At 53.4% G+C, this 15,514-nt stretch overlaps 1 pseudogene; it reads left to right on the forward strand.

Moving 5' to 3' along the window:
• The window catches only part of LOC133340794 (KH domain-containing, RNA-binding, signal transduction-associated protein 2-like), a 59,471-nt pseudogene that overhangs the window by 16,624 nt on the left and 27,333 nt on the right, over positions 1 to 15,514 (forward strand).

The raw sequence follows: 15,514 nt of genomic DNA on the forward strand, positions 1-15,514 counted from the left end.
TGTGCTGCCTCTATCCTCTCCTCCCAGGGTACTGTGAGCTCGGCGAGGACCACCTGATTGGTTCCTCTGGACCAGAGGATGATGTCCAATCTGAGGCTTGTTGCTGGCTATCGCTTCTGGGAATCGAAGCTACTTCCGGAGGTCTGCCAGGATCTCCCAGGCACCTGCTGTAGCAAGGGTCCCTTTGCTCCGTGTTCCCCTCACTGCGCTCTCTCCTCACCTGAGGAAGTGGATTGGTTAGTTGTCTTGGCTTTCTCCTTGCTTGCTCCAGTCCCGTGGCTCGCTGAGTCATTATTTGGTCATGTCGCCACCTGAACATATAATGAGAACATGAAGAGGGAATAGTAGCGTTGGTGGTTATGAGGGCGAGATAAGGCGGTCGTGGGGTGACCTAGGGAACAATAAGTGAGTTTTGAGTGAGGAGCTGAAACTTGTGACTGCTTAATGTGGAGGGGGAAGTTTGTTCCAGTGCAGAGAGCGACAGCGTGGATTGAGTGCAATGAAGAGGAACAGAGAGAGACAGCAAATATTGAGAGTCTAGAGGGCGAGAAGGCGACACAGAAAGATAGAGTGGGAAGATATTGAGTAATTTGCCAGTACATTTTCGGTATTGGGGCTGTAACTTGGCCAATACCGGTCACAACGTGGGTAAGGGTTTTTTTTCTTTTAAGTTACGGGAGGAAAACTGAAGAACCCAGAGGAAAACCCACGCAGAACAAGGAGGGGGGAGAGAGAGAGAGAGAACTTAGATACTCCACAGAGTAGGCGCCCACATCGGGAATCGAACCCAGGGTCTTCTCGCTTTGAGGCACCGATGTCACAACTGCTCCAACCACCACCATCACTCTCGCACCCTTTGCCCGCACGGTGCTCTGCACTGAGCCTCAGCATTGGACAATCCCCAAAGGGGGGTGGGGGGAGGGGTTGGCGGACTGCAGTTTAGAAACTGGGAGGTTCTGAGCATCCCCTTGGCATGGGTAGGCAATGTTATTCTTGTGAATGAGACAATCTTATTCTTGTCAATGAGACAATGGGTTTCTTGTCAATGAGACAATGGGTTTCGTCTTCGTGCTTGGTCTCGTGCGGCCCGTCGGACGCTCTTCGGTGAGCGGAGTTGTCGTCGTCGCTTCTCCGCAGGCCGCCTGCGGAAGGCACGGGCGCGCGACAACGTGTTCCCCCGCGCTCCCTGAAAATGTTTTTGGCCAAATCCTCGTCCCCGCCGCTTGCCTCCCCATTCGCCGGTTAAACACGCCGTGAAAACGGGCCCTCGAATGTCGTTGCGCGTGCGTGTGTGCGTTCGTGTGTGCGTGTGTGCGCGTGCGTGCGTGTGTGCACGTGTTCCCCGGCGATTTAACGATATTGACGCATTTTTGACCGCGATCACGTGTGGTCTTCTTCACGTGAATGGAAAGGTCGTGCCGTCTCTGTGCCGTCTTCACTCTGATGGAGTTTCCTCGTCTGTAAAAATACACGCCTGTATACACACACACCTGTATCTTTTTGGTTCTTTCGGTAAAACATAATAAAATAATTATTTTATTATGTTTATTTTTATTATTTTATTACTTCCCTTCTACGTGACTTTACCGAAAGAACCAAGAAGATGATTCCCTGCAGTCACGAAAGCTTTAAATCGAAACACACCTGTATATAAAGACAAAGATCCCCCCATATCGCCTGAGTTAGTACTGTTAGCGAGTAGCACCTATGAAGGCCGGCATGGCGCACGAGGGGGGTGGGTGGCCAACACCACTCCCGGCCGGCTTTGTCTCCCCAGTGGTGATGTTTACAACACACCGTGCCAGGTACTCATTTGAGGCTCAGTCGACCTGCGGGCAGCCCATGACCGGTTCAGATAATCGTCACTGGTGTTTGTCTGCCGTGAGTGGGAATGGAACTCGGGTGCCCGGGTTCGTAGCACGGCGTGCTCACCACTACACTACCTCTCCAGTTTACACACACACACACACGCCTGTTTACACACACACACACACACGCCTGTTGACACACACCTGTATACACACACACGCCTGTTTACACACACACCTATATACACACACAACAACAACAACCGCCATTCGCCACTAAGTTGCGGTGACGTCACCACGACGCTTGTTCCAGGCCATGTGCACCTTGAGGCCACGTGAAGTGTCGAACGCCCGCTGGCAGGAGGTCACGGGGCAGACCCAGGTGCCACAGGTCGACTGACTGAGATGACCGAGATGACTGGCTGATGCACCATCTGTGCCCCCTACTGTGCCAACACACAGACACACGCCTGAATACACACACACACACCTGTATATACACACACGCCGGACGAGGAGGGCCTCCCGTGGTGCGGTGTTGGCTGGGGTGGTGGTGGCAACCTCGTTTATGTAATGAGTACATTTTAAAAGCCGCTAAGTGCTCCAATATCATTTATTGAAAAATGATGTACATATGTTATATATGTTGATTAACTGTGAATAACCCAACCAACAATAGATATACATTGTAATTTATAACGTACATGCATAATGTATGTTGATGAACTGTGAATAACCCAACCAGCATAGATACACATTGTAATTAATAATGTTCATACATTATGTATGTTGATGAACTGTGAATAACCCAACCAACAATAGATACACATTATAATTTATATCAATGTATTGTATATCTCCAGCTGATTGGCTCACAGGTGACGACATCACATGTATCTCTCCTCTATTTAAGACTGAAACAGCAGGAGGAGGATTTCTCCACAACTCTCTGGCTGTCGCCTGACGAGGCTGGTTGTTGTAATTACCGGCAGAATGTCACGGTACTCGAATTACAAACGTTGTCGTGGGTTTATTCTGCAACACACAACCGGTTAGTGCTGGACTAATAACTGATCGATCATCGTTTTGTTCATGCGACAAACCCCTTTAGGGATTTGCTGTGTCGGGTGGTGGTAGCGGCGGGTTTTAACGACGACGCATTTATCATTTACGCGATCTAACTCGACAACAAGAACCTCTCACGGATAATATTGATCGCGAAAGACCTACGACTACTACGTGTTACACTCGAACAAAATCACGAGTGAAACAAAAAATCCGGCCAAGGGAGAGGTGGTCGACTCTGCTCGATCATATTTTCGTCGTCATCCGATTGAGCTAACACGCGAGGTGAGGAAGTCAGCAGTCGTTGTGTGTCCCCCATCCGCGCCCGCTATAGGAATGTGGCTTTTGCTTGTTTCATCACGGGCTCTGGGCTGTAAAATGACGCTCGTTCAAGTAGCAAATCCACTCCCGGCTCGTAGAATTTGCTTAGCCACTTTCCCACTCGGATGATGGTGCGTGTACGTGCGTCCGGGAGGTTTCCTCCCGGGCCTTCCGTATTTTTCCTCTCCGTAGCTTGAAAATTAAAATAAACCCATACAAAGCAAATGATGTTGGGCCAAAACATCCCAGTGCTGAAGAGTTAACCTGCAAATTTCTCTTGGCTGGACCCGCCTGAATAAGAGTTATGAAACTCGGCGAGACTTTGCTGGGTAAAGAGAAAACAGTCCATCATCGATTATCCAGCGACTTTAAAAAATTACGGATAATCACTAATCTTCAGAAAATAAAATTGCACATTCTTGCATTACATTATGGTTTTAGGTGTTGTTATATTTGTATGTGTTTACTCTGTGAAATTGGCATAAATAAACATACAAATAGATGCAAATAAATATCCCACTTTAAAAAGCTACCATATTTACTGTACCGTACTTACCACTGCAATCTCGAATAGTCTGCATCACGGGGTGATGTGTATATATACGCGCAGTATTTGCATCGTTTTAGTTTTATGTAGTGTATAATGTAACATATGTAATATTTTTGTCCTTCACATGGTGCTGGTTACAGCATTTGGAGTGGTTTTGCTGATTTCTCCGGATCGGCCTGGGACCGCCGGATAATGTTGGAAGCAGCCGGATGATCTCGCGCCGGATAAATCGACGATCAACTGTAACTGGGGCCCGAAGAGGCAAAATATATAACAGGCGACATCTTGTCCAATTGCCCTTTCTTCTTGAAGCGGCATGAAGCGGCATGAAGCAGAGCCATCGCCCGTGACGTCGCCAATTCTACACGTTTCAGTTTTTGGGCCACAGTGTTGGTGACGTGAGTTCAGTGTGAATCAATGGCACGGCGGCGCCATTTCGCTGTGTGCGTGTGTACGTGCGTGCGCGTGTACGTGGGACCCCCCTAATGGAACATGTTCACCGGTTATAAACATTTAGGCTGGCCTGCCTATGTTTCCACCGTGGGTTTAACCAGGCTGGATTGTGTGAGGAGCTCACAAATCCTTGAAAGATCTGGACAAAGTCCCATCGGTGAGCTCCTCCGGCAGGCAAGGCTGCGTTGGCTGGGTCATGAAGCCCGCATGTCCAACCACCGCATTCCTAAAGAGCTTTTGTTCGGCCGCATAGAGGGGGCTAGACGGGCGCGGCACGGGCTAGAGAAGAGATGGAGTGATGTGGTACAGGAGGACGTGGAGCTCCGTGGACTTGCTGATGACTGGTACCAGCGGTGTCAAGATCGGCCTCTGTGGAAGAGGCTCGTGAAGGACGCTACTGGGCAGTTGGAGGCAGTCACCCTCCAACAACAACGGAGGGCGGAGGAGCGATGCTCACAACAACGAGCAGAGCGTCGTCTGACTAAAGCACAGCAAGTTGGCACAGTAGGGGACATAGGTGGTGCATCGGCCACTCGTCTCAGTCAGTCGACCCGTGGCACCTGGGTCTGCCCCGTGACCTCCTGCCAGCGGGCGTTCGACACTTCACGTGGCCTCAAGGTGCACTTGGCCTGGCACAAGCGTCGTGGTGACGTCACCGCCACTTAGTGGCGAATGGCGGTTGTTGTTGTTGTTGTGTGCGCGTGTGCGAGCGTGTGTGTGCGTGTGTGCGAGTGTGCGTGTGCGAGCGTGTGCTTGTTGGGGGCCGTGAAGTTTTTGCCCCGTGTCCGGGGGTGCCTGGGGCCCTAGCCACTGGGAGGCTGAGCGAGGATCGCGTGCGAGGCCGTGGCGGCTGTGGCGGCTGTGGCTTGTGGGAAGCCCCACGACGCCCTGCCAGGCCACCATGTCCTGATGGATTACATGCCTCCTCGCCTCTTCGCTTGTCACCCGGCCATGCCGCCATCAGGCACGGTCTGTCGACTCGCTTGGGCGAAGTTTCGTTCCTTTGTTCCCCCCCGGGAACGAGAACTCAAGAGACCAGGAACGTAAAAGAAAATTCCGAGGATTTACACTATGAGATCTCTTTTACCAGTGGCAAAATATAGTAGTAGGTTGTTACCCTTTTAAACTGGTACAAAACTGACACCTTTATTCAAGACATCATGTTTGCAATAACCACAACACAAGTAGTCAAAAAAGCAAACAAAAAGAAGCAACTCTGATAATGATAATAATATGCACTGTCCTTGAAGTTGGTTGGTCCACACCCGAGACGGCTTTCTTTAGAGCCTAGTCTGGAGCTGAGTGTTTGCTTTTTTGACTACTTGTGTTGTGGTTATTGCAAACATGATGTCTTGAATAAAGGTGTCAGTTTTGTACCAGTTTAAAAGGGTAAAAACCTACTACTATATTTTGCCACTGGTAAAAGAGATCTCATAGTGTAAATTCTTACCCCGAGCTCTCAATACTCTGATATTGCACTGTGTTTGAGTTGTACGCCTTCTGGTGTCATCTGGTCCAACACCAATGGGGACTAGGCTCTAAAGAAAGCCGTCTCGGGTGTGGACCAATCAACTTCAAGGACAGTGCATATTATTATCATTATCAGAGTTGCTTCTTTTTGTTTGCTTTTTTGACTACTTGTGTTGTGGTTATTGCAAACATGATGCCTTGAATAAAGGTGTCAGTTTTGTACCAGTTTAAAAGGGTAAAAACCTACTACTAAAATTCCTGAGGGTGACCACGACCGCGCGCGATCTCAACCCGAGTCGTTTTGCCGGCAGTTTTCGAATTTGGCAAAACAAATGTGCACCCAAATGATGCCGGCGTGCACGCTGGACGCCCAGGGGATCCCTTAAGGTCCGCCGCGCAGGAGACCACTCGGGGCAACGTTGCCGCTGCCGTCGCTTGCGGCCTCGCGACGGCAGCGATCCACTCTCGTTCCTGCACGCTCCATCTCCAGGGCGGAACGTGACGGACGGACGTATCTGGCGAGGAGGGCGTACGTTCCCTACTACGGCTGCCACTTGGTTGTTAGTCTCAGCCACTGGTCGCGGTACGTGTGTGTATGTTGAACTTCTTTTGCACCATACGTAGCCAACCGTGCTGATTAGAGGTGTGAAGGAAGGACAAAAAACTAAACACAAAAAGCAGTTCTAAAGAAATTAGTTTTTAACGTGGATTAAAAAGTGCACAGCTCCAGTGGCTTCCTAATGTCGAAAGGAAGAGCGTTCCAGACGGCCACATCATCATCATCACCACCATCAACATCATCACCACCATCATATACGTATGTTGAACTTCTTTCGTACCGCACATAGGCAACCTTGCTCATTAGATATGCAGGGGTAAGAACAACAAACTAAACACAACAATAGACAACGATTTGGAAGTGGATGGCTCCCGGTGGCTTCCTAATGTAGAATAGAAGGGCGGTTGAGAAGGTCCGCAGAAGCAGCGCATCTGAAAGCGCGCGATGCGGCGACCGTCTTTGTTCGACGGTTATCCATAAGCCGCCACTGCTGCTGCTGCTGCGAGGATGACCGGAGTTTGCGTGATGATGGTTTACGTTCCTCCACGAGGTCAGCAGCGAGGTGTATTGCGCTTTGTGGCGTTCTCCAATCGTCGCGCTTCCCCCTCTTTGTCTCAGGTGCAACTTGTCCAAGTCACGACGACACTGGGTTAGGGCAAGCAGGGATGTTTGCTCGACTCGGCTAGCTCCCTACTTGCTAACTCCCCTCTCGACTAACTCCACACTCGGCTAACTTTACGCTCGGCAAACGCCGCGCACCGCCCTCGCGAAACAACCCGATGCCGCCGCCACTGCGTCTTGCGGGCTCGCTTGGCTTTCGTTCGTCCCCCGCTTACGAAAAGCTCGCGGCAGCGACGAGCGCGAGCGCCGTTTTAGCGCGAAGCCGTCGGGCGGAGTTCGTGTGCGACGCCCCGCTGCCTGAGCCGGTTTTTTGTTCACGCACATAATTTATGGCGGTGTTTGTTGCTATCGGTGCCTCGGAGGAAATATCGCTCACTCGCTCTCTCGCTCGCGTGCGCACACAAACGCACGCACGCACGCGCCGTCACGCGGCTCGACGCTGCTCCTGTTACAGGCGCGAGCGAGTCGCGCGCTTCGCCGCCACCACCACCACGTCGGGGTCAGTGATGACGGGGCGATGTTCAGGAGGCATTGGGGGCCGCAATCCTCCACTTGTCGGGCGGGCGAGTGGGTGGACGAGCGGGCGGGCAGCGCCGGCTCGCTGGACGACCGCGTCCATCCCGCAAGCACTTTCAGATGCGGCGCTTCTGCAGACCGTCTAGAACGCTCTTCCATTTGATATTCAGAAGCCGCTGGGAGCTATATGCACTTTTAAATCACCTAGATTGAAAACTCTTTTTTTTTCTTGTTGTGTTTAGTTTGTTGTCCTTCCCCCCGCATCTCCGATGAGCACGGTTGGCTACGTACGGTGTGAAAGAAGTTGAACGTAGAAACATACATGATGGTGTTGATGGTGGTGATGGTGTTGAGGAGTTAGCTGCATAATGAGGAAGTGGGAGATGTTGACGTTGATGGTGGTGATGTTGATGATGCGGCTGTCTGGAATGCTCTTCCGATATTACAAAACCACTGGAGCTATGGACTTTTAAATGATCATCTAGATTGAAAACTGATTCTTTAGAACTGCTTTTTGTGTTTAGTTTCTTGTTCCTTCCCCTGCAACTCCGATCGGCACGGTTGGCTACGTACGGTATGAAAGAAATTCAACATACATCTCGCCGAGGTGGTGAGATGTTAATTACCTCGCCTGGCATGCAGTATGTCATGGGTTTGATCCCGGCCCTGACGCCTGCTGCTGTATATTTGGAATTTGCGTGTCTCTCTCTCCCCGTGGTCGCGTGGATTTTTCTCCAGATCCTCCGCTTTTTCCCTTCACATTTAGAATCGACGTCACCGATTCATGGAGTATTTGGCTGCTGTACATTTCCACACGGCGATCGTCCACTTTCGTTGGGCTATCGTTTGCGATGGCCAGGGTCGCTTCTGGAAAAAAAAGCTATGCAGATCGGTGGAGCCTTACCTGGTAAAATAGAAAATGGTCTGTTAGTTTTTTTTGTTTATGCAACGTGGTTGTTTTTTTTTCTTCTTTTTTGACAGAGATCACGCGAGTTCGCCACGCTGCGAACAAGCGGGATGAGCCCAAGTACCTGGAGATCCTGGCTAACAAGTCCATCAAGCTGTCCGAGAAGGTGCTCATACCGGTGAAGGAACACCCCAAGGTGAGCGGCGGTGGCCGTGGTGGTGGTGGTGGTGGCGGGCCTTGCACGACCATCACAGCAGGTTGCCGCTCTTGCTTGGATTGTGCGGCGGCTTTTCGGCGATTCGCTGCTTCACTCCAGTCACTTGCTCTATCACTGCTACCATGGTTACTGTTCCCATCAACTTCTATCACTCATCTGTCACTGCTACCATGGTTACTGTGCCCGTGAACTTTACCCATTGATTCCTCCACCCGTGTTGAGGGCTCGGTATGTACCAGACACTTGCCGTTTCATCTTCACCACAACACTTTGCTTCAACCATTACTACTGCAGGTCACAACTCGCCCACACACTCACCCACTCACACACTCACACATTCACTCACCCACACACTCACCCACTCATCCACCCACCCACTCACATGCCCACCTACTCACCCACCCACTCACCCACTCACACACTCACCCACTCACACACTCACCCACTCACACACTTACCCACCCACCCACTCACATGCCCACTTACCCATCCGGTCACCCACTTACTTACACTGCAGGTCACAACAACTCACCCAATTCACCTAACACGCCCACTCACTCACTCAGACGCTCACTCACTACACCGCAGGTCCCAAAAACTCTTCATCCGCACACACCCACCCACTCACTCACCCACTCACCCACCCACACGCACACTCACCCACACGCCCACTCACCCAGCCAGTCACTCACCACACCATAGGTCACAACACTTCTATATTTTATTTTTGTCCCCTCGCACTGCTCCGCTTTAGAATTCCCTACCTCCCATCATCGTCTCCCCCCCCCCAAGTTCTTCTCGTCTTGTCACCAACCATCATGACACGGGACAAAAGGAGAATCTGCGTGCAAGCGGGACGGCGTGGGAATCTCCAGTGGCGATTATCTGAACCCAGTCCTTGGCTTCCCTCCCCTAGGAAATGTTGAATTGGGTACAAGCAGGTGCTATTGGCTGCCATATGACGTGGCATTTCTATCAGCCAGCGTTGCAGTTAAGGGGCCCTGCTGTGTGTGTGTATATATACTGTGTGTTTGTACTATTTATGTGTGTGGGGAGCGGAAGTGAAACGGCTAGCGCGCCGCGCTACTAACCCGGCGATCCGAGTTCGCTTCCTGCTAATGGCCAACGCCAGTGATGATTATCTGAACCGGTTGTGGGCCTCCTCTAGGTCGACTCAGCCTCAGCTATACAGGGGGGGTGGGGATCTTTGTGGGGATCTTCCTGTGGACTGACGCTTCTCTCCGCTTGTCGCCTCGCAGTTCAACTTCATCGGGAAGCTGCTGGGGCCGAAGGGAGAGACGCTGAAGCAGCTGCAGGCCAGCACGGGTGCCCGCATGGCCATTTGCGGGCGGGGGTCGATGAGGGACAAGCAGAAGGTACGGGGGGGCGGTTAACACCGTGGCACCGGATACACACACTCACCCACTCGCTCACCAGCTCACCCGATCACTCACCCACTCGCTCGTGCACTCACCCACTCGCTCACCAGCTCACCCGATCACTCACCCACTCGCTCGTGCACTCACCCACTCGCTCACCAGCTCACCCGATCACTCACCCACTCGCTCGTGCACTCACCCACTCGTTCACCAGCTCACCCGATCACTCACCCACTCGCTCGTGCACTCACCCACTCGCTCACCAGCTCACCCGATCACTCACCCACTCGCTCGTGCACTCACCCACTCGCTCACCAGCTCACCCGATCACTCACCCACTCGCTCGTGCACTCACCCACTCGCTCACCAGCTCACCCGATCACTCACCCACTCGCTCGTGCACTCACCCACTCGCTCACCAGCTCACCCGATCACTCACCCACTCGCTCATGCACTCACCCACTCGCTCACCAGCTCACCCGATCACTCACCAACTCGCTCGTGCACTCACCCACTCGCTCGCAAGCTCACCCGGTCACTCACCCACTCGCTCGTGCACTCACCCACTCGCTCACCAGCTCACCCGGTCACTCACCAACTTGCTCTCCTGCTCGCTCGCTCATCATCCCTACCCACTCGGTTGCTCACTCACCAATCCACTCGCTCGCTCGCCTGATGAGTGGGCGAGTGACAAGCGGAAGCTGCGGAGACAGCGCTGCTGCAACGCTCGTCACAGTTTCACTTCTGTCACCGGTCACCACATCGCGTGAGTTTATTTAGTGGGCCGTGCGCTCGCTGTTGTGCGTCGGTCGGGTCACGCCACTTTCACTTTTGGTCTCTACACTGGCCGGGCCCACCCTGCACTTGGTGATAGTTTCATTCTTTGCGGTTCACATGGCAGCTGATTTTTCAAGAGTCCGTGTGTCGGTGCGCGTACGTGTGTGTGCGTCTGTTTTTGTTCTGCATGGTTATATATTGCGGCGCTGTCTTCTTGAATGTGGATGCATTTTCGCAGGAGCCTCTTCGTTTGTTGAAAAGTTGACGCAACGGAAAACACTGAGCCGACGAATCGAGAATTGTCGCGTTGTTTTTCGGAGTCCGTCGACAGCGACTGGGAACTGCGCGCGGCCACGAATGTTCCCCCCGCGATTCGCCATTCCCGACGGGGGTGGTGACGCGAGCCTCGCCCACCTTCGCCGCTCTCACAAACGAGGCCCACGCTGCCATCGTGACATCTGCGGCGTGGCTCGCCCAGAACCGACGTCACTTTGACGCTTGACTCCCATCGCCTGGGTTAGACCGCCGGTCGCCGCGTGCCCGGCGACTGCACGGCGCCCCGGTCCCGTCCGCCCGCCCGCGCGGAATACTGTCATGCCAACCCGCCCCCGCGGAGGAGGCTTTTGTGGGTACGGGAGGGCCACTGGCACGTGTCCATGGGGGCCCCCACCCCAGCCGTGCCCCCCCCACCCTAAACCCCCCCCCCATCCTGCCATTCTCGGGCCACGCCCGTCTCTTGTGTGTGGCTCTTGAGCCGACCGGGTCGTCCGGAACGCGCACCGCGCGTGAACTTGTCCGTACTTGGCAAGCCAAGCAGGGTCGAACCCTGGGTAAAAAGTAAAAAAACAAAACTATGGCTTATCATCAGGTGCAAATTTGTAGCAGCATTCAAAAACTCTTAAACGTGTGACGTTGATTCTAAATGTGGAGGGAAAAATCGGAGGGTGTGGAGAAAAATCCACGTGACTACGGGGGAGAGAGACACACAAGCTCCGAATTTACAGAGGTCGAGATCGAACCCACGACTTCCTATACACCAGGCGAGGCAGTTAACATCTTGCCACGTCGGCGAGAAGTATGTCTGTTGAACTTCTTTCACACTGTACATCGCCAACCATGGTGATCGAATTTACAGAGGAAGGAACAAAAAACTAAACACAAAAATTGGATTTTTTATAACACCATTTCTCCAGTGGCTTCGTAATATCGGAAGGAAGGGCATTCCAGACAGCCACATCATCATCAACATCACCACCATCACCACCATCACCACTGTCATGTCTGTAACATCTTGCCACCACAGCGGGTAGTAGCGCCTAGACCAGGGGTCGGCAACCAAAATAACAAGAAGAGCCATTTCTTTCCAATTCGGTACAAAATTCAGTATTTCAAGAGCCGCAATGCATCTGAGTACATACATACTCATTGTCAAGAAGCAGCCTGTAAAGAGCCGCATGCGGCTCCGGAGCCGTAGGTTGCCGACCCCTGGCCTAGACGGTAGGGGAGGGGAGGGGGGGTTGCCCTCGCGCCCGCGGGTCGACTGGGTGCACAGTGGAGGACGCCACGGTCGTCCCATTGCTGCTGCGTGTTTCTGCGCTCACCGGTATTTGTCCGATGCCGCGGGCGGGCGGGCGGGGGTTGGGGGGGGGGGTCGGCAACCATTTCGGTAACAAAAACTGAAGTTAACATTTCAAGAGCCGCCGCAGTGAACGCGATTTACGACACGTCGTATCCTTAATAAAAAAATAACGTTACGTGCGGCCCGGAGGGTATAGACCCCACCCCCTTCCCGGGTTCATGGCTCCTCCGCCTTCTTTCACCGATAAACCACTCCCCAGTCCCACGGTGAAGCATGGTCAAGTTAACCGCCCTCGGGGCGGGGGCCTGCTTCAGAGAACATTCATGACCCACCGGTTGGTAATGGCCGATGCTGAAACGTGGACGGTCGTGAGCCCAGCCTGGGTGGCTCACCGTGGCTCACCGTGGCTCACCGTGGCTCACTGTGACGAGTTGACGGTGAGGACGTCAGCAAGGGAGGCTCTCTACTGGCATTAAGCCTATAATTCTGAGGTTTTGCGATGGCATGTCCTAAGTCGGGTTCGTAAGAGAGAATAGTAAAGACGAGTCGACGCCGGGCGTGCACGTTAAGCCCCAAAATAACGCCGGTAATCCAACGACAGCCCTGCCTCACCGGCGGCGCGGGGGAGGGGCCCATTCAGAATGCCAGACGAAAATTATCTCACCACCACCATCTACATCATCGTTAACCGTTCCCCGATAGGTTACATCTTGTAACCTACCACCTGGAAATGTGCCCCCCCCCCCCCCGCCCCACATTTCGTCACTTCTGGAAGTTATGCAAGGTTTTGAGAGCCCGGATGTGGCAGACTGCCACGCGTAGCAGTTGCTATAGGCTGTGGGGTAATGCAGTGGACAGCAGGGCGGGAGGGGAGGGTGGTGCATAAAAATTAATCGGCGTGCCCCACAACTACGCCTGCCACGTCCATTCTGCCCGCTTTCGCCAATCCGAACTGACCGGCCCGGTGAAGTGCGCTCCTCCAGCAGTGGTGTGCTCAAGAGAGGAATGACTGCGTAGCGTTCATCACCGTGAACGACTGCGTAGCATTCATCACCGTAAATTATATTATTGCGTAGCGTTCATCACCGTGAATTCGTGCGTAGCATTCATCACCGTGAATGAGTGCGTAGCGTGCATCACCGTGGGGACATCATCGGCGTGGGAATTCAACTGAAGAGTCCCCACCATTGGGATCCTGTCTCTGCTGACGTTTGTGAACGTGCAGCAGAAAGAGACCCAACGTGGAGGATCCCCGGTGTTTGATCTTCCACGAAGCTGCTCATGGTCCACCCTAAACCGCATTTTCCGCACAAACCATGGCAGTAGATGCGGATGCCTGGTGCACAAGTGGAAAATGTGAAACTCCCCGGCAGTGTGTACGCCTGTGGTCGTCCAGAACGGAGACCGTACGCAACGACGCAACGCCCACATCTACAAATACGAAGGAGAGAGAGATCGCAGCGACGACGACGACGACAGTGATACACTACTCTGCTATCTCCTGACGCTGTTGTCTGCTGGATTGGCCACCTGAATGTGAGACCGTAGCCGCTGTTGCTCTGCATTCGCATCAGCAGCCGCACGACAAGAAGAAGACGAAGAGGGAGTTTCGCCGCCGCTAGATCAGTCCCACAGTGCCCCCGTCGCGTCTGCCAACCCCCACTCACGTGTGCCCCCCCCCCGCCCCCACCCCCCCAGCGTGTGAGAACCTGTGGGGGCCGCGGTCGCCGGCTCTTCGGGCGGAGCGTTGGGACGGGTGCCACGGCGGTGTCGTCTGAACTCGTGTTGCCGCAGCTCCGACGTGTGTTTGCTTGTTTGCGAGCGGTGGCCCACCCTGCGCTGCTTGCACACACACACACACTCGCCCACACACACACACACTCGCCCACACACACACACTCGCCCTTGCCAGCGCCGGTGTTGGAGACGGAGCTTTGTGTCCAGATTAGTTGCGTGCATTCTTAGGTGCGTGCGTAGGTGCGTGTTCATGTCAGGTTGGCAGTGCTCCACCTTACCTTGACGGAATGGGATTCGTTTGGAGTGCGTGGTTGGCGTCACTCGTGCGGCCCGGCGAATCGAACCCAGGGCTTGGGTTCGATTCCCCAGTCTGGGTTCCTGTATGTGTGGAGGTTTGTACGTTCTCACCCCTGTTCTGCATGGGATTCCTCGGGGGGGGGGGGGGGAGCGGGTTGGGCTTCCTACCATAGCTAAAAAACAATTCTGCATAAAATGTAAACTGCTTTTGGCCAGACGCATCCTCAAGATAATGAATTGTACCAGGAAATATTTTCTGAGTTTGAAGTTTTTGCTGCTGGGGCAATGTTACCAATTGAGAGTGTGGTGAGTCTCGGTGTGAGGTGTCTGTGGGTCACTGCGTGGTGATTCTGTGGCTCTTTGTGTGAGGAGCCTGTGGGTCTCCGTGTGAGTCCGTGGGTCTCGATGTAAGTCTGTGGCTGTCTGTGGTCGTGGCTCTTGTGGGCCGAGTGTGTCGGTCTCTCTCTGTGTAGTTGTGCCAGGTCTGTGCGATACAATGCGGAGTTACACTGCGGCTGTCTGAAGTGTGGCCGCATCCCAAGAATGCCGCGCGGAAACAGTGGGGGACGTTCACTGTTTGGGCGCTTTATCGATTGCCTGAATCCAGATCAATTCTGGACTGTGTGAAAGTTGACTCGGGTCTCCTGTGCCTACCCGGTGCAATTGTCAACACTGATTTCTCCCAGAGTCACAAAAGGGTGGCCCTCACTGTGGCTACTGAGTGCACCAGTGACCAACGCAGGTGCTGTGCAAACAGCCGTTCTGTACGACCAACGTGAGTCTGTGTGCGTGTTCATCTGAGAGCAAATCTTTGTAGTGCGTGGTGTGTGTGTTTTTAAATGAAACGGTGTTCGACGGTCATTCTTCTACCCGCTGTGCAACCTTTAGCCATCGCAAATTGATTGCGCGACGTGGACTGTGGCGACTGAAGTTTGCGTGCACGTGCGGTGACGTGGAGTAAACACGCCCGGTGCCGATGACGCCTGGGTGTTCACGTTCAGGTGCAACGCTGTCTCGATACAGGTGATGACAGCAACGGTGTCTGTGTGTGTGTGTTTGTGGGGAGTGGCAGTGTAGCGGTTAGCACGCTGCGCTACGAACCTGGGGATCCGAGTTTGATTTCCGCTCACGGCCAACACCAGTGAGGATCATTTGAACCGGTCCTGGGACTCGGCGTCATATGAGTACCTGGTGCAGTGTGTAAACATCGCCACGAGGGAGACAAAGGCGGCCGGGCGTGGTGTTGGCCACCCACCCA

This window comes from Lethenteron reissneri, chromosome 10 (assembly GCF_015708825.2).
Source record: "Lethenteron reissneri isolate LAM-NWPU_2019-01 chromosome 10, ASM1570882v1, whole genome shotgun sequence".
In the NCBI taxonomy this organism is placed as follows: Eukaryota; Metazoa; Chordata; class Hyperoartia; order Petromyzontiformes; family Petromyzontidae; genus Lethenteron; species Lethenteron reissneri.